A 24,074-nucleotide genomic window follows, 5' to 3' on the forward strand; every position below is an offset into this window, starting at 1 on the left:
TAATTTGTATCTCTCTGATGATTAGTGATGTTGAGCATTTTTTCATATGTCTATTGTCCTTTAAAAGGACAGAGTTTAGCTAATAAATTTCTTTTTTTCTTTTTATACTTTCAAATGACTGACTTTTAGATTCAAAACAACTTGTAGCCAAAATATCTACATATCCATTTTTAAAAGGCAATTAAGTGCACAGAAAATGTCAGGGGTAATAAACTTTAAAGAAAAAAAGCCATCGGTTTTAAAAAAAATCAGTTACACTGAAGCTCTTTAATAAAATACCTTTTTAGATAATTTTGAAATAGGTACAAATGATAAAGAGAGTTAGATAAGGCTGCTTAATTCAATTCCTACATAATGGAAGGGCCCACTTTGACAAAATAAAATAATATAACCTTGCATTGATATGGCGGATACATTCTAAGATGATCCCAATAAGTCATTACCTTGCATAATCCTTGCCCCTTCAGCATGGGAGGCATCTGAACTTGCTTCTAACCAACAAAAATGGCACAAGTAATAGGATGTCATTCCCTTGATTTGGTTATGTTATACAGCAATGGCAATGAGAGATTGTTATTCCCATGATTACATTATGTTGTTGTGTTAGATTTCTAGGGCTGCCATAATAAAGTCCCACAAATTTGGTGGCTTGAAACAACAGAGGTTCATTCTCTCACAGTTCTGGAGGCTAGAAGTCTGCAAGCAAGGTGTCTGTAGGCCTATGCCCTCTCTGAAGGCTCTAAGGGAGGAATCTTTCCTTGCCTCTTCTAGCTTCTGGTGGTTGCCACAAATCCTTAGTGTCCCTTTGCTTGTAGCAGCCTAAGTCCAATCTCAGGCTCTGTTGTCATATGCCTGTCTTCCCTCTGTGTGCCTGGGTGCCTCTATTTTCTTATAAGGACACAAGTAATTCCATTAGTGCCTACTCTACTCCAGTAGGACCTCATCTTAACCTGACTAGTTACATAGGCAAAGACCATTTTGCTAAATATGGTCATATAGTGAGGTTCCAGATAGGCATGAATTTGGGGAACACTATTAAACCCAGTACAATTACGTATGACTTTATCTTAGCAGTCCGGAGGGAGGACCATTTCTTGTTGGCTAGAGTAATGAGCTCCAGGTTTTGAGAGGGCTTTGAGGAAGCCATAGAGCAAAAAATTGCGGGCAACCTCTAGGAGCTGAGAGCCACCTACTCCTGGCTGACAGCCAACAAGAAAATAGGGGCCTCCATTTTACAAGCTCAAGGAAATGAATGCTGCCAATGACCAGAGCTTGGAAGAAGACCAAGCCCCAGAAGTGAGTGCAGCCCACTGACACTTTGATTGCAACCTTGTGAGACTCTAAGCAGAAGACCCCGCTAAACCATGCTCAGACCCCTAACCTATGTAAACCATGAGGTAATAAATGTGTATTGTTCTAAGCCACAATGTTTGTGGTAATTTCTTACATAGCAAAAGAAAACTGATACAAATGGTATAGTGTTTTAAGGGCTTCAATCACTATACCTCATTCATACCTCCCAAAGCTTCATCCAAAGGCATTTCTTTTAGTTCTAAGTTATGTATACCACCAGCATTTCACTGTATTCACATGGATCATTGGGAATTACATATAGAACATGAGTGTGCTTAGTAAAAAAAAAAATCACAGAATTTTAGTACTTATGAAGAAAATGAGCACCAGACATAGAAATTAATTCTTGATCACCAAGGTACCAAGTAGAAAAGGCAAACATGGATCCACAGGTCTCCTGGGATCCAGTCCAAGATTTTTTTTCAATATTCTAGATCATCACCAACTCACTGGGATCCTTTAAGATCCCTAATATCAAATAACAAAAGAGCTAAAAAATAAATCATGAACTCTTAGAAAATGCACATGTCCTGTAGCTTAATAAATGTTAGCATTCATAACTAGCTCTAAGTATCTTCTAGAAAAGCAGCAGTCACATGATGGCACTCAGTAAGTACAGGGTGAGGCACACAGAATTGTAAACCTACTTTTGTCCCACCCAGTATTAGATGAAAATTAATATCATGTTTTATGTACTATCACTGTTATAAAACATAAAAGACATGAGCTTATCCCCACATGTGTTGATCTGAAGACAGCACAGCCCTGTCTGCAAAAGCCACAGCTGCCACATTGATGTCAGACCCACCTGAGTTTGAATGCAAGGTCTCACATTTATTCATGTGTAAACTTGGGAAATTTCCTCAGATTTTCAGTTGTCAGTTTCCTCATCTGCAAAATGAAGGTAAAAACAATGACCTCCCAGTGTTGGTTTTAGATTCAAACAAAATAAATGCAAAATGCTTGGCACTGACAGGGTGCTCAAGAAATGTCATCCCACTGCCCTTTGTTGATGCGTTTTAAAAAAAATAAAGAGCAGTTTTCCACTTCAGATATTTCTTTGAATTATAATCTATTTCAGAGGGATTTAAAGTCAATATACTTTTAATTCTACATTAAGAAACATTTTCTTTGAAAACAATATTCTGTTGGAAGGATTTACTCTTCTTTGGTCTAACCACCCATCTTTCATCCCCTCAACAAGCTCAATAGAAAATAAAGGTCTAAAAAAATCTAGAGAAAAAAAAAATTTCATTTGACTAAGCCTGAATTCATTGACACTTAGGAACCACACGCAGAAAAAAGGCAACAGTTTGAAGATTCTTAAATTAGTCATTGATTAGGAGTTTACATAATTTAGAGGTAGTAATCCAAAACCTGCTTCAAATTAGATGAGAGCAGAAAAGTGATGTGGAAGTAGTTACTGTTAAACTGGAATTCTTCTGATTGCACTATTTATCAGGTAGTATTTCAGATAATTAAATAGAACTATGAGTAACATGAAAGATTATAGTTATGGTTCATTTTTGCACGGGTCTGTTGAGACTTGGAAATTACATGCAGGCAGAGTTGGAAAAATTCCAACATGGACCATAGTGAATTAGGCAACAGCTGGTGAAGAAGGTTTAGTTTAGGCACTGTCCTGACAGCTGGAGAAAAAGTTGTATGTGGTCCATACTAAACTTCACATTAAAAATTAGCAGTAAAATAATTACAAGTTAATTAGAAATATACTGTCTTGATTTCAAAGCTTAAACAATCTTCCTTGGGGCCAGTTTAAAACCATTTTAAGGTTCTTTAATCTTGGCTCAAGAGAATTTATTTTCTAGCAGGTGTGCCTTAAAGCTAAAAATGTAGACATGACTTAAAATCATTTCCATGAGTTTCAAGCACTTCCACATGTTAAAAAAAAATTATTTCAATATTGCTTGAAACCCACAAAAGGTCATGGGGAGAGGAAGCTGTGAAAAACTTAATCCTGCAAATCTCATGACACATGGCATGATGCAATGGGGTTTAGAGCCAGCAGGCTTGGGTTCAAGCCTCTGCTCTGCTAATTACTAAGTAGGAGGTTTGGGGAAGAATGTATGTCCTTTTCAAATCTTAGTATTCTCATCCAACTTGGGAATGATAACACCTACCTTCCAACTATTGTGAGAAGTAAGAGACCCATATATGGTACCTAGTTTGTGGTTCCCAAACTGCACGGAGGCACTCCAGGACACCGAAGTACAGTTAGGGTGCTATGGGCTATTTCAAATTTTCAAGGGAAATACAGAAATATTCAAAATCTGTCAGCCACTGTGTGAACTACTAGCTCAGAGTGGTTCACAGTTTCAACATTAGATCATATTACATTCCTCTCAGTGATGGTATATCTTTGTGAAGCTGGGTTTTGGTGGTTGCTAGACAAAAAGGAAATAGGAGTGAAAATCAATGTAGAACAGGAAATGAGGGTAGTGGTGCCAATCTGATTACAATGTCTGAGAGATGTGTGGTGCCCAAGAGGCCCACACATCTTTTTAGTACGTAACTGTGGTTAAAACGAAAATAATTTTTTTCTTTCAACTAGGTATAGTTTTTTCTTAAATATGTTTTTTAAGTTGTTATAAATAGATTTTCAATTGTTTGGACCTAACCACTCAATTAACAATATAGTTATTTATTTATTTTTGGCCTAGGAATCCATGCAAAAAATACTGAGATACTGAAGGTGTCATAAATGGAAAAAAATTAGAGAACTTCTGTAGTCTGTACCAAAAAATTCATTTCCTCTCAGACATGATATTCTTTCACATGATTGAACTCTTTCTCTCAAAATTTAAATAAAATTAGTTCTGTTGTCATTAGTAATGTTTACCACTATTCTCAGATTTTGCAATATGATGGGGCCATATGATTTATCTTTGACCAATGGGATTTGAAGAGGTTATGAACTCTCCATTAACTCTTCTCCTGCTGAGGCATCTTACTCAGTTGAGAAGACAACAGACACTCGAGATCTAAGTAGTTTTTTTTCAAGTTACTGTAGGAAGAGTCAACCTGGACTCACTGAGTCAAGCCAATGAGATTTGGTGGTTTTACTAATATTCAAACTTGTTTCTATTACCCTCTCCACCATTCTCCTAAATATGGTTTTCTTACTCTTTTTACAACTAATTCTAAAAGACAATTAGGTAATAACTGGTGCTGCAGAAAATGTGACCTGAATAATAGAAGCCTGGATGGTGGAATACTCAGAGAATAGTAGTTATCGACAGTGTTGGCTAAAACAGCCTGATCATGGAGTGATGCCCCAGATCACAAATTAAAGTAAAAAACACATTCATTCAATCAATGTCAACCTGTGGTTTATAACATCTTAAGGGTTAAAAAGAAAATTGCAAACATTTAAACAGAATGATTACATTTGGGTATAAGGATAGTAAGATAAAGCTACTTTTATATAAAATGTTGGAACCATAGATGTTCAATGTATTTTCTGTACTTTTGGGACTTTGGCTTTAAATCACAAGTGGGGAAGCAATTCAAATATTAAATATTTCCAGGGTGGGGGAATTTCTGACTGGGAAAGAAGGCATAGAAGAAGTGATCATTCCCAGTAGTTATAGAATGAGAGTAGTAGGAGGAGGCTTTGAAAGTAAAATTTAAATAGGTCACTCAATACCTCAGATATTATAAAGAAGAAGTGGACTAGGAGGAATTCAGGAAAAGAACGGCATTCATTGATTCATCAATGTTTATCAAATATCTTAATGTGTATTCCATAAATGCTACCAGGTAACTGGGACTTGGTATCTGATTCTAAAGGCTATTAATCTAGCAAGGAGATAGACTTGGAAAGGCATAATCACAACATAATGTGTCCATTATTATTTAAAAAAAACAACAAAAATGCTCTGGAAGTTCACAGATTTACAAGAATAAATTTGCCTACAAGAACCACTGGTATTTGTACCAAAGAGGAAAGATTTAAGCTGGATCTTAAAAGATGAATAGAATGTGTTTAGAATTATAAAGTTTTGAGATTTTAGCCTATTAGCAAACTCTCATGCAACAGAAAACTTGAGATTCCTGAATCAAACCGAAAGGGCTTTAACTCAGAGCCATAGTCATAGCCAGAACCTTAGCATTTTCCTATAGCAGTTTCTTGAGTCCCAATTCCCATGGATGACCCAAAAAGGGGCAAGTAACACTTGCATGCATAGTGGGTTGTATTGCAGAGGAGAAACCCTGAGCTTAGGGTGCCAATTTTTTTTTTTTATATAATGGTCAATAAACATGCCTGCCCTGTGCTCAGAAGACACTATCTCTGCCTTCTAAGGATGCTTGTCATACAAATATCCTGGCAAAGATAATCCAGAACACTGGCAGTGAGTGCCTCTGCTCACAAGAAGTGCAGAAATGTAAGTGATCCACAGAGAATGATCTCCCAACAAGCAGGGGTTCACTAGGACAGTGGAGCATGATATCTTAGCAGAATGTATAACATATGTGACTAGCCAGATTTCAAGATACCTTTCAAAGAATGAAGCAGTGGGAGGAGTAGGCAGGGGGTAGTGTGTGTTAGGAAGAAAAAATAAATCCATAGAATTACATTTGGATTAGATTGTTGAGTAAAAAATATTATATAAAATGTTATCCTGTGTTCACCAATAGTTTTTCAGTGTTAGCCTCTTGTTAGGAACTCCTTATATTAATTGAATGAATGAATGAATGAATGAATGAATGACCTGCTTTGTCTTGTAAACATAGGGAGCTACCATAATTTTAAATGAGGAGGCAAACGATCATATCCAGTAGCAGTGTGACAAAAGCATTACTGTTGAAATAGAAAAATTTAGTTTATAATTAGGCTTTTGCAACAAAATAGGGTAGATAAAGGAGAAGCACTGAGTATTGAGAGGAGTTGTTGAATTAATTTAGAAAGACCAACCAAAGAACCTGGCAGTCCACTGGATGTGCAAGTGAGAGTCCAAGAATAAACATGAGTTGTATAGTGGGTTTAGGAGAAGGTTGTTGAATAAATGGTGATGTCACTAACTGTGATAGGAAATGCAAGAGAAGATGCAAGTTGGAAATACAAAGAACTTGATGTTGGGCTTGTTTCATTTACATCTTAAGAAGATACACATGGCAAATCTGGAAGGATTTCTGAAGCTCCAGAGAGAGAATGACCTGGAAGGAAGTGGTAGGCACTGAGGTAATAGCTAAAGACAAAAGAGTGAAAGGAATAACACAATGAGAGAGAGAGAGAGAGAGAGAGAGAGAGAGAGAGAGAGAGAGAGAGAGAGAGAGAGAGAGAGAGAGAAGGCTTTTCATATGGGAAGTGCCAACCTTATCTCCCAAAAGAAGCATGTGTGGGAAAAGAAAGAAAACTGGTGAGAATAATTTAGGGTTGGCGGGGGGGGGGGGGGGGGGGACTGAAAGAGGTGGAGAGGGAATCAAAAGGATAATACCAAAGACAGTTTCAAAAGGGAAAGTCATTAGCAAGGGGGAGTCAAATTAGGAGGGAGCTAAAAAGTACCCATTGGATTTAGCTTTTGAATCATCGTAGATTTCAAGAAAGTAGTAGGGGGAGAAGGTAGATTATATAATGAAGCCAGCTTCTTATTTCAGAGGAGAGGGGAGAGGTAGGTTCAATCAAGTTGGCATCAGCTTACCTGGTATGATAAACTGTGGGGTGAGGGGGGGCACTTTTCCAAATATACGCCTTAAAAAGAACTTTCTCAATGGCACCCATAAGTCATCACCTAAAGTCTCCTCTACTATACATTGCTACTTTGAGTCATAAAGTTTTTTACCCTTTCAAAGATCCCCTAATAAAATGAAGTTGCTCCTGAAAAAAACTAATAGTTTAAACTCTTCCTCTGAAGTGTTAGTTCACATGGATTTAACAGAGAAAATGTTCTTAGCAAATGAGACACCAGAGTGGTCTTAGTATTCTAGAAGTAGAATAATGGAGGAAGGGGCCTATTAAATGGGGACCTGTGAGGTCCCCAAAAATTAAGGTACCTATTGGATGATTTGGTTATAGTCTGGCTAGGCTGTCTTTTTGCTGGCTGGCTCTGCCAAACATTTTATTTTTATTTTTTTTTACTATTTGAGAACACAGGACAGTTGAGAAAATATAAGTGTGCAGTAGAAGTGAATTTATCTTAAAGCACACAGTAAGTGGTGGAAAGTTACCGAGGTGTTAATAGTTGCTGTTGCTACCCAGACTATCAATTAAGATTTTAAGCTACTGCACTCACTTTAATTAAATCAAGCATGCTTTTTTGGCACTAACCAGGAGTATTTGGCTCATCTGCAGAGCAAAGCAGATCCATAACAAGAGTCTTCAATTTATTAACAGCTGCTTTCCAGGTTACTGAATTAACCAGGCATTTACTGAGCATCTGCTATGTAGCAAGATAGTGTTTGAAGTAAAATAACGATGAATGGGAGTTGGGTATTACTTTAATTCAAAGGTAAGTTTTTGGCTTGTAATGAGGAATTGTATTAAACACAAATAAGATGTTTCCAAGTTGGCCATAATGTTCATCTCATTAGAAACATAAACACTGCTGTGAGGGGAAAAAAACTCCCTCGCAACCAGCATATTCAAAATCATCTCCACTAGGCAAATTCTCATGAATCTCGACTAGAGAAGAGAAAGAAATAATAGGATATATCATCTCTTTTTTTAAAAAAAATTGTCACCAAGTTTCATTTAGTTTTATGATGAGTATTCTTTAAGTTTCAGAAGCAAATAGAGGCTTCTATAAAATGACAGATCCTCTTGGAAGCAGTTCCAAACATTAACCAATTACAATAGTACCTTCTAAAAGATTTAAAGGAAAACTAATTTCCTTTCACTTCAAAAAATACACATCTATTTATGTCCCTAATTTTTCTTTTCTTCTTTTTATTGTAATTACTAAATGTCTGCATTTTTCTGTGAACCTAAAAATGCACTAAGAAAGTGAAGTTTTGTGTTTTTTTTTAAATTTTAATGCTTGAGGGCAGGGACTATGTTTTTACATGTTGAGTAAATTGGAAAATCTAATAAATTTAGATCTACTCATGATTTTAAAAAAGGATTCTTAACCCAAATTTCACAAGTCCTTTCCAATTCCAAAATTTAACTCTAGTGTCTGCAACAAAAGAGGTACTGGCACAATGATTATTTATAAGGTACTCTACACCATAAGGAAGCATCACATCTAACGAGTGCAGGGATAGAAGTACATGAGAGTGGAGACCTTGCATACAACTCATAGGCAGTTCCTGGGGTATCAGCTCTACCACAAAAGGATCTTGAATTACAGCCACATAGAATTTGTCAATACTCTACAAAATGTAAGGCTTCTAAGTTCTCTTTGTCCCAGAAATTGTATTTCTAAGAATTTATCCTGATGAAAAAAGTCACAGACATGAGCAAAGATGTTTTATAAGTACAGACATAATAATGTCCACTGCAAAATTGAAAACTCAAATATCCATCAATAGGGAATTATTCAATAAACTACTATAATATTGCCCCAATATTCCATGTAATTGGTATAATATGGCCATTAAAAAATAATGTATAATATATAAGAATAGTAAACAGCAAAAAACTGTTCACAATAAATTGTAAAGCTAAAAAAATCAAAGTATCTATAATTGATATTCTAAAAATATATGAAGCTATAGTATAGGTAGACATAGATATGAATAAAACAAAGACCTGAAGGACAATGCTAGTCAAAGTTGTCATTAACCTGATCTACTGCTATAACCTTCCTAACTGGTTTTTATCTACTCTTGGCTTCTAGTAATCCTACTTCTTCTAGACTGCATCTATATCGCTTCAAATACAAATCCTATCATGCCATTTCCAGTTAAAAATATTTAAAAATGTTCCTTCTACAATTACAATTTATAGGGATTGTTCCCTCCCTGGTTTTCTCTCTATCACCTCTTGCCACTCTCCTCCAGGTCTCTCTGAATGCCACTGTCTGCACTCATAACAACTGCAACCCACGATTCAGTTCAAGCAGACACTGTTCTTATCCTTCTCAAACTAAGCATTGTTTTCATCCTCCCTGATCTGTACAGTATAAGATGCCTCAAAAGCCCATTCCTAAAGAGGAATTTATATTTCCTATCACACCAAGAAACAGGCAAAAGGGTTTTCAATCAGCCCTGAAGCAAGATCTTGGCTGGAGAATAAACAAAAATGCACAAAGGCAGTTGGCCTCTCTATGAAGGGTTTCTCTGGCAAGCTGTTGAGCTTAGCAGAAGAACAAGAGCAGGGCTGCCACCATAGAAAGGGGAGAACCTACCTTTTTGTCTCTGTCTCTGAATCGTGATCATAGAAGAATGTTGATTTATTAGCAACACTCACATCCTTCATCATCACATCTACTACACACACCAACTCTGTGTCTTTAGAAAATTCATTTAACCTCTCAATACCTCATTTTTTGATACCGTGTAATGGGGTATGAACTCAGTCATATATCCATTTCTACATTTTGTTCTGGTAGCTGTAACTCTAAGACATGCTGGCATTAATGTACACCTTACCTTGGTTTTACCTGCATACAAACTGGACTTTAAGAGCATGCATTGATTTGCCCTGGTCCTATAAAGCCCTAGAAATGGATTTGACCAATAGATGCCACAAAGAAAAGATTGCTATGAGAAACAGACGGTGCATGGCATTAGCAGACAAAGCAAATCATTTAGCCAAATACATTTAAATCCATAGGCCAAACCTGGGCAGCTCAAATGTTTCATGAATTTCAGTAGCTGAGTAACTCTCTGAATTTGTATGGTGTGTGTATGTGTGTGACCTTCTTGCAAAGGAAGCCCCCACGACCCCCCTACCAAAGTGCAAACAATCTCCCTTGTGTGCCCGAGGCCTAGATTGTTCAGGGCTACCCTGAGATAAATTCGACAACAGGTTGTGGAATGGGGCACTTCTGGAGGCTGATAGGCTAATAGACCCTAATCCTCACAATGCTCCACATTAAAATTCCTTTGAAAAAGGCACTCCTGAAAGGGAAATAACATGTCCTGCAGGGAGAAACCCAGGTAGACAGTGAACTCTTTCCCTCATAATTTTTCTTACTAGTCTTTCTGATTTTACAGCATGATATGTTCTGAACCTTTTAGTAAAATGGAGGTTTCTCATTTCAGCCTAACTGCTGTTAATCTGTTCCAAATGTGAAAGTTGCAAGTAAGGTCTGGTAACCATCGCCGTATTGAGTTGATAATAGGAATAGAGTTGATCACCATCTGGTTTGGTTCAGAGTACAACTTGCTGCCTAATATTGCAGAATTTGAGTTGGAAGACCCCTGCATTTCATGAATGCCACAAAAAAGAATTTAAAACAGCACTCCCCAATAGTCAGATGTCCTTATTTATTGCTCTATAGGTTTGCTAAATATGGAATATCACATTACTAATTTTGGCAAATTCCAGGGTACATAAACAGGCCAAAACCTCTTAACATAAATTATGCCAGAGCTGCCTAATGATAATTTGAAAAATTCATGGTGCTTGTTTTCCAGAGTTATGACAGAAAACCATTTCATAAATAAGAAACAAAATTTGAAATCGGTTTCTTATTGCAAGTCTCCCTTACCAATGCTGCTGTTTCAGATCTATGAAAATATACTTTCTCCCACCACATTATGAATAAATTGGAAAATCTGATTTATCTAGAACTACCAGTAATTTTCAAAATGGATTCTTGACTCAAAAGGAAACATTTTACAAGTTCTTTACAATTTCAAAGTTCTAAGTATTAGAATAATTCAGCAACAACCTAGCTTTATAAAAAGGAAACTTTCTTCTAATTATATAAAATTATTACTAGGCATTATATTTTCTGAGAGTCCAGACAATAAATATTAATGACAAGGACCATGTCAATCTATTTCCATTTTCTTTCCAATGTTTTGAATTATGCCTGGCACATAGGTGTCTACTTACTGAACAGAGCCCAAGAGGCCTCCATAGGAAAAGTAACAAGTCTTTGAATAACAACTTCCTATTTGCTTGAAATTTCTTCCCTTTAATCAGGGCATTTATAAAAGATAATCAAAGAATGTAAACTCTCCATAAACAATGCAATAGCATGCAATGCCTCGCTGGCAGGAGATCCCAATTTCCTGAACACACATTGCTCATTTATTTAGGGAAAGCATGTCCCAAATCACACAAGCAAGACAAAGACAGAACTCTCCTTGACAGACTTATTTCTTTATAAGTAGAGTATATCTCCAGGCACTGCCTCTACTGTAGGAAACAAGATTTATTTAGATATGACTTTCTCAATTAACTATGGCTTCAGGAATTCTTTCTGAAATTTTTGCCCTAGTCCTCCAACTTTTTAACTTTATTAATAAATATGTCATTTCATTTTGACAAGATAGACTTTCTAATATGTCCCTGTTAAATACTTCTAAATATCCAAAAGCCAATTCCTTTAATTAAATGACTTGAATATAATCACAGATTTGCAAGACAAGAGTAGAAGTCATCTAGTCCAGATCTCTACATCCATTGAAAGCAGAACCTTGTGAAAAACTATCACTCCTATTTTTTAAAGACCTCCCAAGTAGATTTTAAGAGCATCCATTGAATGACTGTCCCAGAATCCTCTTAGATTAAAGCATTTCTTTAAACCTCATTTTCCTTCTATACCTTCTGGCCTACCTATCTCCTACAAGACCAGCTCTTGTTTCCTAGCCAAGGGCTAATGTCTGTGAACTATGGACTGGCTGTTTTTTGTTTTGTTTTGTTTTTTTAACAGTATGACTTCCATAAGAGCAAAATTGAGGTGAAAAAGCAAACCTATTCCCTGTTCCTTTTTTCTCCATCCTTCTCAATCTTCCAACTCCTTTCTTTTCTGGTTCTGCACATCATATCTCAGAAGCCTATTGTGTATTTGCTTTGTCACCCATCAGACATAACTCTGCAGAGAGAAAAAGTGCCTCTGTGGCACATTATAACTTGGGCCAATAAATCCCCACTGTATCGAGAAAATTCCTTTGTACCGTGATGAAGGCACCTTCTAACAGCCAAGAAAGGAAACACCAGTCCACATGTGCACCTTAAAAGAAACTTCATGTACTTTGTTTTCCCTTTCCATCTGACAGCCCTGCAATCTGGAAGCTAAACAGAAATGGGTCTGCTTAGTACTTGGAAAGGAGACAGTTTGAGAATGCCTAGTACTGTAGGCTTTCTCTCCTCCCACGCCCCCCTTACTCATACTCCCACCTGCCCGAGCATTGTGGTGGTGAAGAAAGCACACTGAATTCCTGATAAGCAATACAGTGATTCAATAACCTTCTATGAATTACAAACCTTCACTGTACCCAAATTACAGAACAGATTTTTAAAATTTTCTTTCAGCTCTAAAAGTCTAAAAATAGATTTTTGTGAAGAAAGTCTATTTGTCCATATTGTTAAAAATGGGGTATGCAGCCCTAACCAGTTTGGCTCAGTGGATAGAGCGTCGGCCTGCGGACTCAGGGGTCCCAGGTTCGATTCTGGTCAAGGGCACGTACCTTGGTTGCAGGCATATACCCAGCGGGGAGTGTGCAGGAGGCAGCTGATCGATGTTTCTCTCTCATCGATGTTTCTAACTCTCTATCCTTCTCCCTTCCTCTCTGTAAAGAATCAATAAAATATATTTTTAAAAAAATGGGGTATGCTGATGGGCGATTGAACTTGAAGAAGAAAGTTAAATGTATGCAACACTGAAAACACTCTGAACTTACACTCTCCTTTTTACCCACTGCATTGGTTTGCTCTGAGCTGTAAACCACTCTGCCCATACAAGTTCTACATCATCCTCAAGACCTAATTCAAGTCTAACATTCTGCCTAAATCCTAATTGCTATAACCTCCGTTAAATACTCTGTCCTCTGGATATTATACCCAAAGTCTTGACCATATGATTCTGGGTTTAATTATTCTCTATTTTTTTATGTGTTAGTCTTATCCTCTCATCGAAACTGTCAACTCCTTGACAAGCTAGATGGGAGGATAATTAAACTACTCTTAGCTTTGGTATTATTCCTTCATTCACCACATCTAGCTGTGTGGCCCTGAGCAGGTATTTGAAATTAACTGTGCCTGAGTTTCCTCATCTCTAAAACAGAGCTAACAATACTAAGCTTCCTTGGTTTTGAGGGCCCAGTATATAATCAGAAATACTTGAATCAATGTTTCCTTAATAATTTAGAAAGATTTTTAAAGTATTTCAGCCTCATAATTATATTAAAAAAATAATTCTAGCATTTTAGACCTAAGGATAGGATAGTCAGGTGACTTAATGTAGACCTTGCTTGAGATGTTGATGATTTAAAAAATCTCTCTTGCCCTGACCGGTTTGGCTCAGTGGATAGAGCGTCGGCCTGCAGACTGAAGGGTCCCAGGTTCGATTCCAGTCAAGGGCATGTACCTTGGTTGCGGGCATATCCCCAGTAGAGGGTGTGCAGGAGGCAGCTGATCGATATTCCTCTCTCATCGATGTTTCTAACTTTCTATCCCTCTCCCTTCCTCGCTGTAAAAAATCAATAAAATATATATTTTTAAAAAATCTCTCTTAACAATTATACTTACTTTCTCTCTGCCTCTCTCAAATAAAAGAGGAGAGCCAAAGAGAGATTTACTTGAGCTTTGGTGATTGTTTCTATTACAAACAGAGTAGAATTTATCATATCTTCATTTTATGAATTGAATATGTCTGCTGAAAATTTGTAAGAGGCAAAGAGGGTACGCAGAAAGAAGCTGTATGTAGAAGGTAGGCAAGGGTTCAGATACCTCAGGCTTTTGATACTCCATTCAAAAGAGGGGTGAAATCAGAAAGGATATATGCACCCCTATGTTCATAGCAGCACAATTCACCATAGCTAAGATCTGGAAACAGCCTAAGTGCCCATCAGTAGATGAATGGATTAGAAAACTGTGGTACATCTACACGATGGAATACTATGCTGCTGTAAAAAGGAAGGAACTCTTACCATTTGCAACGTCATGGATGGAACTGGAGAGCATTATGCTAAGTGAAATAAGCCAGTCAATAAAGGAAAAATACCACATGATCTCACTCATTCATGGACAATAGAGACCATTATAAACTTTTGAACAATAATAGATACAGAGGCAGAGCTGCCTCAAACAGATTGTCAAACTGCAGCGGGAAGGCCGGGGAGGGTTGGGGGGCAGGAGGTAGGGGGGTAAGAGATCAACTAAAGGACTTGTATGCATGCATATAAGCATAACCAATGGACATAAGACACGGGGTGATAGGGGAGGCTAGGGGACTGTCTAGGGCGGGGGGATAAAATGGATACATATGTAATACCCTTTGTAATACTTTAAGCAATAAAAAAAAAAAAGAGGGGTGAGCAGTAGGATTATAGATACCAACAAATGAACATAATTAGGGTAGGTCAAAATATCACTCCTTTTAGCTGTCCTTTCTTCTGGTGTAATACAGAATACTGTCCTGGAGGTAATTCTCTAGAAAAATTTTCATATTTTCTCTTTGAGAGTAATAAGACAAAAGCAAATAGTAAGGAAGTTTAGTAATGCCCTAACCGGTTTGGCTCAGTGGATAGAGCGTCGGCCTGCGAACTCAAGGGTCCCAGGTTCGATTCTGGTCAAGGGCATGTACCTTGGTTGCGGGCACATACCCAGTAGGGAATGTGCAGGAGGCAGCTAATCGATGTCTCTCTCTCTCATCGATGTTTCTAACTCTCTATCCCTCTCCCTTCTTCACTTTAAAAAGTCAATAAAATATATATATATTTTTTTAAAAAAGAAAGTTTAGTAAAAACTTGCTTACTCGTAAATGTTAACAGTGAGATATAAAGAAAAAATTGACAAGCCGGAAGAGTGTTTTCTGCTTGTGTGAATGAATGATATCACTTTGTTGGTTAATGAAGATTAAAACCCTCACTGTAGCTCCTGTAGGAAGACCACAAACAACCGGGCACTTTGTTATTACCATCACGTTTAAAACGTGTGGAAAGAACAACAGGTGACACAACCAGGGACACTTAGGATGGCTCTTGAAGTACACACCACAAGATTCAATCCCCCAGGTGGTGGGACTAAGTGCTGCTGTGGTTCAGCAAGCACATGACGAAAAAGCAGTGCAATGTGAGGAAATGACTACAGAGGAAGGAAGGATTTGTCAGCAGTGCAACTGGAAAAGTAATTCTCCAAAAAAAAAAAAAGGCTTGGCTTCCATGTGAATTTAGCTTGGATCTGAAAAGAAATTGCCTAAGATTTTCTGAATGCTGGCATTGCAGGAAAGGCATGTAGCTCCACCGACAGTGCCAGCCTTCCTACCCACTCGTAATAGCTCAGGTTGAGGAAGATGATTCTGGAAAAGCTGTTGCTGTTCCTTTGATTTCGTACTGAATCCTGGAGTCTAGAGATTTTAAATGCATTTGGCTAAAATGAAGAGAACCCAAATCACATTACTCATGAATATCCAACTTTAGAGAAGAGGATTAAGGACAAAGATAACCCAAAACTATGACAGGAAAAAGGTCACTCATCCTCCATGCTATTGCCAAAGCGATCTTTATTTATTTTCTTTATTTTGAAAGTGAAATCTAGTAAAATTTATTCATTTGGGTCTGCAATTATATGAGTTTTGCCAAACGCACAGCATCATGGGACAACCACAGCTTGGGTATTGTTTTAAACCCTGCCCCCTGCTCAACAACTTCCAATGGTTCCTAATGGCTAGTAGGTTAAATCTAAATTTGGTAGCGTGGTATGAAGGCGCATCACGATTAAGTGACTGCCTATTTTCCCAACCTCAGCTCTTACCAATTTCTCTCTGATACCAGGCAGACTAGCCATACCAAAATTCTTGTACTTAACCTGAACTCACCTACTCATTTTATGAATATATATAAAGGAATGAATCAAATAGATACAAAAGGCTACTTTTATGAAATTGTCTGCTGCAGCATTATTTAAAATAGCAAGGAGGGAGAGGAAGAATTGAAATATACAGCAATAAATAAATGCTCAGGGAAGGGAAGAAAAATAATAATTACTCGCTTGAATAATTAAGTAGTTTTTTAAAATAATGGTTATAAATACTCTATAATAGCATATGAAGTATATAAACATAATACTTTGGAAAAACAAAAAGAACAAAAACTGAATGTTCATTAGAATTACAACTATGCAAATATGTGGTTATGGAAAAACAATTAGAAGGAAAAATGCCAAAAGAATAATAGAAATTATGTGACATGGTATGATTGTGGGTGGCTTTTTACTTTATCTTCCAAACTTTCTGTAGCAGTGCTAAATTAGTAATAAGTGTTTTTAATTTACTATTTTTTAAATTACTTTTAAGAAAGACTTTTAGTTGTCCATCTTTTGAGGTAACTAGTTCAAGAGGAAAAGAGCTTAAAACCAAGATGAAATACAAGTTGAAATATCTGCATTTTATTTCATTCACCACTGTGCTAGGCACTGTGGAAATAAAGATGAATTAGATATAGTCTCTACCTTCAAAATTTTTCAAATGTATCAGGGAAAACATCTTCCAAATATATAGCTATAACAGTGTTATGAACCCGATTATTAGTATGAATATGTAATGTGACACTTAGAAAAGAGTGACTAAGTCAGTTCAGCCAAGGAAATCTTCACTGAAGAGGTGGCATTTAAATAGGACTTTGAATGCCCAGCCATTGTGGTTTAGCGGTTATCGTCAACCTATGAACCAGGAGGTCAAAGTTCAATTCCTGCCAGGTTGCAGGCTCGATCTCCAGAAGGGGGCATGATGGAGGCAGCCAATCAATGATTCTCTCTCATTATTGATGTTTCTATCTCTCTCTCCCTCTACCTTCCTCTTTTAAATCAATAAAAATATTTTTTAAATAAAAAATAAATAGGTCTTTGAAGAACAAGTAGGAGTTCATCAGGTAGAAAAGAGAAAACGTAAGCAGATAGACTAAATCGGAAAACTAACAGCATAGTAGCAATAGACATAGTAGCTGAAATGATGGGAAATAAAAATGGAAACTACCATATTGAACACTTAAATTCTGAGCACTATAAATAGATTATAGCTAATTTAATCTTCACAAAATTTCTAGGAGCTTAACACAGTTATTGCTTTATCATTACCAATTTATTGACATGGAAACTATTCTTAGTAAAGTTGGGATACCTGTTGAGCAATCACACAGAAAGTGGTAAAGATGACATTTGCATCCAGGTCTGTGTGTGACCCTATAGTCCTACCTTTACCCACCAATAATTACAATACCGAATCAAGAAAGGACCTTAATGGTCCTATCAAGAAAGTCAGACTTAATTCCATAAGAAATTCAAAAGAGTCAAAGGTTGCTAAGGTACCTTGGGAAGCTAGAGAGATTGGAAGACCAATTAGAAACATAAAGCAATCACTTAATAAAGCTCTGAATCAAGGAAATAAAAAATGGAAAAGACATTCAGATTCTAGAGATATTTCAAAGGGAGAGTCTTAAAGACCATGAAGGGGAGAAAAAAGGTTCAAGGTTTACATTTTGGGGACTAAAAACAATAGTAAATAAATTAACCAAGAAAAAGCAGACACGTATAAGAAAAAAACTTTTTTAATTGGGGCAAATTGAATTTAAGGTTTCAATAGTACATCCCAGTGGCATTTTATTAGGCAGTTAGAACCACAGCCCATGGACAGAATTATACTTTCTTCTGGTACCCTACATGTCAGATGAAATTCTACATTGGAAGATTAAGTTGCTTCCTTCCTTTATTTATTCACCTGAAATGTAGACCAATTAATATAATAATATCATTTAAGCATCTATAATTCCTGGGGCTGAATTATACCATGATGTTGAATATTATGAAAATTATTCAGAGGAAAAGATATAAAATATGTAAAGCAATGACTTCAGATGGCATTTTAAAAGCCTATGAACTCACCGAAAAGATGAGAATAAATTTGAAATTGTTAAATAAAGTCAATTATACAATAAAGTATTAAGTCCTAAAGTTACTAGTATATGCTTTAATACAAAATATTATCAAAACTAATGAGGGAGGACTTAACTTTTCCCTGAGGCAGAATAGAGAAGTAAAGGAAAAGCATCCCAAACCCTTCAAATAGTACGCCAAGAAGAAGAGTCAAGGACATTCTCACGAAAGATTTGAAAAAGGCAGTGAAAATCTTTCTCCAGCACTTTATTTGGATGAGAGGTCACTGAAAATACCTAAGAAAATTCATGATAATGACCCAAGTGGTTGTAGCATTACTAGTAGTAGTGGTAATACATAACCATTATTTTAAATCAGTACCTATCATCCATTCAGTACTTTGTATGTACCAAGTACTATTTTTAATTATTATATGGTTAATTATTACAACTTTAGAAATAAGAATTACACAAGCTTTTAAATTCATGAGTGTTAAAGAAGTGAAGGATTAACACAACTGGAGAAAGAATTCAGCTTTTACTCAAAGATTAGAAAGATGGATAAATTCAGCATATTCCTATTTTTCTACTTTCCCAACATAATTCGATCCTGTTGTTTTGCTCACCTTAGATCCACACAAACACAGACTTGGGTATTTTATTGCCACTGAGCTTTATCCTTAACACAAACTTATGGTTGAGCCATAGCTTTCCCCCCCCAAAATCAGTTTTTCTCTTAGTTTAAAAAAAAAATAAAATAAGCCAAAAGAGCTAGCTAGATGCTTCAACACTGAAGGAAATTGATTTGGTATAATCCAGACAGAAGGGGAAAGCCAGGAAATTTGGAAAGCTCGGCCATTTTAGACCACACCCAGTCTGCCGCACTTAGGTTGTGTGACTCCTGTTTGGCAATTTCCAGAACAGTTACACGCCCCATACAGATTCAGCATTTAAGTCTTAAATATGTGTGGCCTGAATTGGCTCCCACCAGCTGACTATCTTATTTCAAGCCGTCCAAATCAGCCACAATGTTAAATATCCTTCTAACTAAAGCATACTGAGCTGCAAAACTGCCAACAAAGCAAATGGCAGGAGAATGGGGCTCAGGCTTAAAGATGCAGGAGCTAGTTACTGCCTCAAGTCAAAGAAGAAACTGGATTTGTAATAGATCTTCATTTGATTAAAGGGAAACAGAATAGTCCTAAAAATTCAGCAAACGCCATAGCAAATCAGAGCTATGTTTGGAGTTTTAGGAAGAGGGAACTAATCAAACACATGGTAAGCTAAGAAGTCATCTTTCACAAAAAGTATAAATAAATCAGATTCTACCTCTTACCTCAGGTTCAAAGAATTTTAGGAACGTTGAATTCTTATAATACTAACGAGTTTGTTCTTTTGGAATTTAAATTATTTTAAAAGTAGTGCTTTGTGGTATAGAATATTTTCTATAGGCAATATACCTTCTGTTATAGAGCAACGTATTTTAGCCATATTGGGAAGTAAGGCTGACCATGATTTGAGGTTTTTACTGTTTAGTCTGCAGTCCGAAACTACAAAAGCTTTCTGTCTTCTACTTTTAAAATGAAAATATGAAGCTTTTTGGTCTATGTGAAAGTAGAAGATTGTATTTTTAAATATATAATTCAGGTTCTAAAAGACATTTATCTGTTCCAGATCCCCTTTGATGTAATTAATTGCTTTAGATTTGTCTACCTGACCTTTTTATTTTAATTGGATTTATTGGGGTGACATTGGTTAATAAAATTATATAGGTTTCAGGTGTGCAATTCTATAATACATAATCTATATATTGTATTGTGTGTTCAGCACCCCAAGTCAAGTCTCCTTCCATTGCCATTTATCACCCCTTTACTCCCTTCTACCTCCCCGCACCCTGCTTTTGTCTCTGGTGATCACCATACTTTTGTCCATGTGTATGAGTTTGCTGGGGTTTTTTATGTGTTTTTGTTTGTTTGTGTGTGTGTTTTGCTTAAGCACTTTACCTGAACTTTTATTGCAAAAAGAAACAGTCCTAGATTAAAGAATCAAATGAAAGGGATCAATAGCTCCTACTCACTCTACAAAAATCCTGATCCTCTTTTGTCATTTGTTCGTTAGAAATGAAGGTCTAATAAGTACAAAATAGCATTTAAATGGTCATATACTTACTCCTTTTATTCCTTTTCAAAAACAAGGCTCTGATGGAACATTTGTGCTTCTAATATTTTCCCCTCCCCTGGCACATAACCAGCTTGCTATTTTCCAAGCGATATTTCATTTCAGGGCTTTGTCACAAGGCTCATAATCTTATTCATTTCCTTGTTACCCGATTGAATAACTTAGTTGAGCCACAGCAATGTTTAAGTGTTGCATCAAAACCTACAATTAAATGAAACTTTAATGAAGCTGCTTATTAATCTTGTAATAGGTCATCATTTACATTTATGCCACAAACTCGTAATCTTTTTCTTTTATTCATATTTCTAGACTCTTCTATTTGACAATATTCTAAATCAAGTTATATTTTAATGTGCACAAACAGAATTTCTATGAATTACCTTTCTACCAAATCTGGCTAAGTGGCAATACCAAAGTAGAAAACACTGATTGCTTTTCAGTATATATATTCATGTTACTAAATTAGTTTTTCAAAATGTTTTAACTTTTCTGAAAGAGCATTTCCATATGTCATAAAAAACTAAGTGTGAGATTTTTTTACATAGCAAAACTTCTATATACCTGAACTGAGCTTCTTTATTTTCTCTAGTTAATATGAAATTCTATACAAAGAAGATCCTGTTATGTTATGATAAAGAATCTCTAAATAAAAAATTGTGTTACCTGTTACAAAAGAGAAATGTTAAATAATACTTATACCCTTTCTAAGTTCTGTAAGTAAAATTAATAAAAGTATTTTTTATTTTAATCACCAACAAGAACAGAATCTAATGGCCAGAATCTTAACTACATTTTCATTTTTGTTTTGTTTTTTTGCTTTTTTAAAATTTGTTTCTTTAACAACTATATTTTCAATCACACTTGAGGGCACTATTTTTCCATGTGTATTTTTATATGGTTATGTTAACAAACATTTATTCTTATAAACAATTTTTAAATTTTTATCAAAGTTTTATTTATGATTCCAGTTTGGAAGATAGATGGAATTACAGATATGACTAATAAAAAACCTCATAACTCCATGTAGCTACAATTTAAAAGAAAATACATTCTAGAAAAGAAAAAACTATGGAGACAAAAGATCAGTGGTTGCTAGGTAGCGGGGGGAGGTGATAAACAAGCAAAGCACAGAGGATGTTTACGACAAAGGAAATATCTATATAACATTATAAAAATGGATATATGTCATATATTTTGTCCAACAAAACTATAATGCAACACCAACAATGAACCCTAAGGTAAACTGTGGACTCCGGGTGACAATAAATGTACCATTCTGGTGAGAGTGTAAGGGCAGGGACCTATGTACCTTCCTCTTAATTTTGTTATAAACCTAAAACCCCTCTAAAAAAATTAATTCTTTAATAAAAATACATTTAGAATTTATTCTCTTAAGAACTTTTAATGTTGGCATTATTGGAGGTGTTCTCCCCCACAGCCCTTTGCCTATCTCCATCCATCCCCGCCTCCCCCTCCCTTGGCCTTCACCAAACTATTGTCCCTGTCCATAGGGTATGCATATATGTTCTCTAGCTAATCCCTTCACCTTCTGTATCCAGTCACCCCCCTCCTCTCCTTGGGCACTGGATACTGTTCCATGTATCCATGCTTCTAGTTCCATTTTGTTCATCAGTTTATTTTGTTCATTAGATTCCACATGTTAGTGAGATCATATGGTATTTATCTTTCTTATAGGTAACTTTCAAACTCAATGTCAAAAAAATTATAATAAATTCATGTGCTAGCTAGCCCTTGTTTACTTCCTAGAAAACATTATATGATTGAGGTAGTCAATGTACTTGTAAGATCTCAGTCTGGTGCTTACTGTAAGCAAAAATCTGTACTATCCCTAACCCTTAGGGATACCAGGAAAAAAAATGAATAAAAGACACAACACTAACAGCATAAAGCACAAGTCATCTGTGAAAGAGACAAATATGTCTCCTTAACGCCACAGAATATGGCTTTGCTTCTTCTGGATGCTAGAAGTGGCACATCAAGGCCCTGCCACATGTAATGCAGAACACTTTCTTGTTGCAACTCTTCCTTTAACTTTTATTATGTCACCCTCTTCTGATTCTTTCTGGCACCTCTGGATATTAAAGAGAAGGAATGCTGAGGAGAAGCATGAGCTTTATTTCAGATCTTACTTTCACTCATCATTGCTCCACCACTTACTAAGTGACTGTGGGCAAATTATCTCTCTGCGTTGCAACTTTCTCATTTAAATTAGTGTACGTATGCAATGAGATAAAGTATGTAATATCATTCATTCATTCCATGGTGATTGCTCTCTAACTGTTACATTTCCTTAGTTCTCTGTCCTTTACTATATTTTTCTTCTTCCACCCCCCAAATTTTAATAAGCCTTAAATTCAGTCCCTAACTTTTTGCTCTCCTATTCTCTCTTTTTCTTAAGAATTGAATGGAATCCTATGCCTACATCAGTTCCTATTTGGCATTTCCCAAAGAGTAATTCTCAAGGGTCCACAAGGTTTTTTGAAGAGATCATGATGTTCAAGTTAACAATGGTATCTGTTTAGTATCTACTTCTTAAAATGTTAATAAAAATCACGTGTGGCTATCCACCTAAAACGGAACACTTGGAAAGGCTGGGAGTACCAGTGCTGTAAGAATGTGCGGTGACCATCAGAAATCAGAGGAAGGTGCTCAGATACAGTCGCTGTCCTTTTAAAACTCACCCAAGCACTGCTAGTCAGCAGGAAGGTACTAATCATTACTCAGTTTTAAATCGTCTGATTTGGATCTCTTATTACCTAATTTATACCAACAACCAGTCATTGCTTAAAGAAAGATAACACAAGAAAAGGTTGAAATACATAATAGTGAATACAAACACAATAAATATGCCAATTTTCCTCAAAATGATCTCCTCTTGATCCATTAGTTCAATCTGTCTGATGAAAATTTATTAAAAATGCATCCTTTGTTTTTTGTACCTCAACAGATAATACTAACAAAATAAACTATAGAGGTAACTATATCCAATTTGGCTTTATTTTAATGTCACACCTGTCAGAATGGATATCATCAATAAATCAACAAACAAGTGCTGGCAAGGGTATAAAGAAAAGGTAACCCTCATGCACTGTTGGTGGGAATGCAGACTGGTGCAGCCACTGTGGAAAGCAGTATGGAGTTTCCTCAAAAAATTAAAAGTGAAATTACCTACTGAGCCAGCAATCCCACTTCTGAGAATATATCTAAGAAACCTGAAACAATAATTTGAAAGAGTATATGCACCCCTATGTTCATTGCAGTGTTATTTACAATAGTCAAGATCTGGAAACAGCCCAAGCACCCATAAGTAGATGACTGGATAAAAATGCTATGGTACATTTACTCTATGGAATACTACTCGGCCAAAAAAAAAAAGGCGGGGGGAGAAGAAAGAGGGGGATGGGGAGGGTGAGGGAGAGGGAGAAGGAGAGGAGAAGAAAATTTTATCTTTGTAACAACATGGATGGATCTAGAAATTACTATGCTAAGTGAAGTAAACCAGTCAGAAAAAGACAAACACCATATGATCTCACTTACATGGAATCTAATCAAAATAAACTTACAAACAACATAAA

At 36.2% G+C, this 24,074-nt stretch overlaps 1 long non-coding RNA gene across 2 annotated transcripts in view; it reads right to left on the reverse strand.

Moving 5' to 3' along the window:
• The window catches only part of LOC132219980 (uncharacterized), a 295,739-nt gene that overhangs the window by 267,134 nt on the left and 4,531 nt on the right, over nt 1-24,074 (reverse strand). For both annotated transcript variants that reach the window (XR_009449653.1, XR_009449652.1), the window contains exon 2: nt 2,162-2,244. This is a non-coding gene — a long non-coding RNA (uncharacterized LOC132219980). The remainder of the gene's footprint in view (nt 1-2,161; nt 2,245-24,074) is intronic.

This window comes from Myotis daubentonii, chromosome 17 (assembly GCF_963259705.1).
Source record: "Myotis daubentonii chromosome 17, mMyoDau2.1, whole genome shotgun sequence".
Classification (NCBI taxonomy): Eukaryota; Metazoa; Chordata; class Mammalia; order Chiroptera; family Vespertilionidae; genus Myotis; species Myotis daubentonii.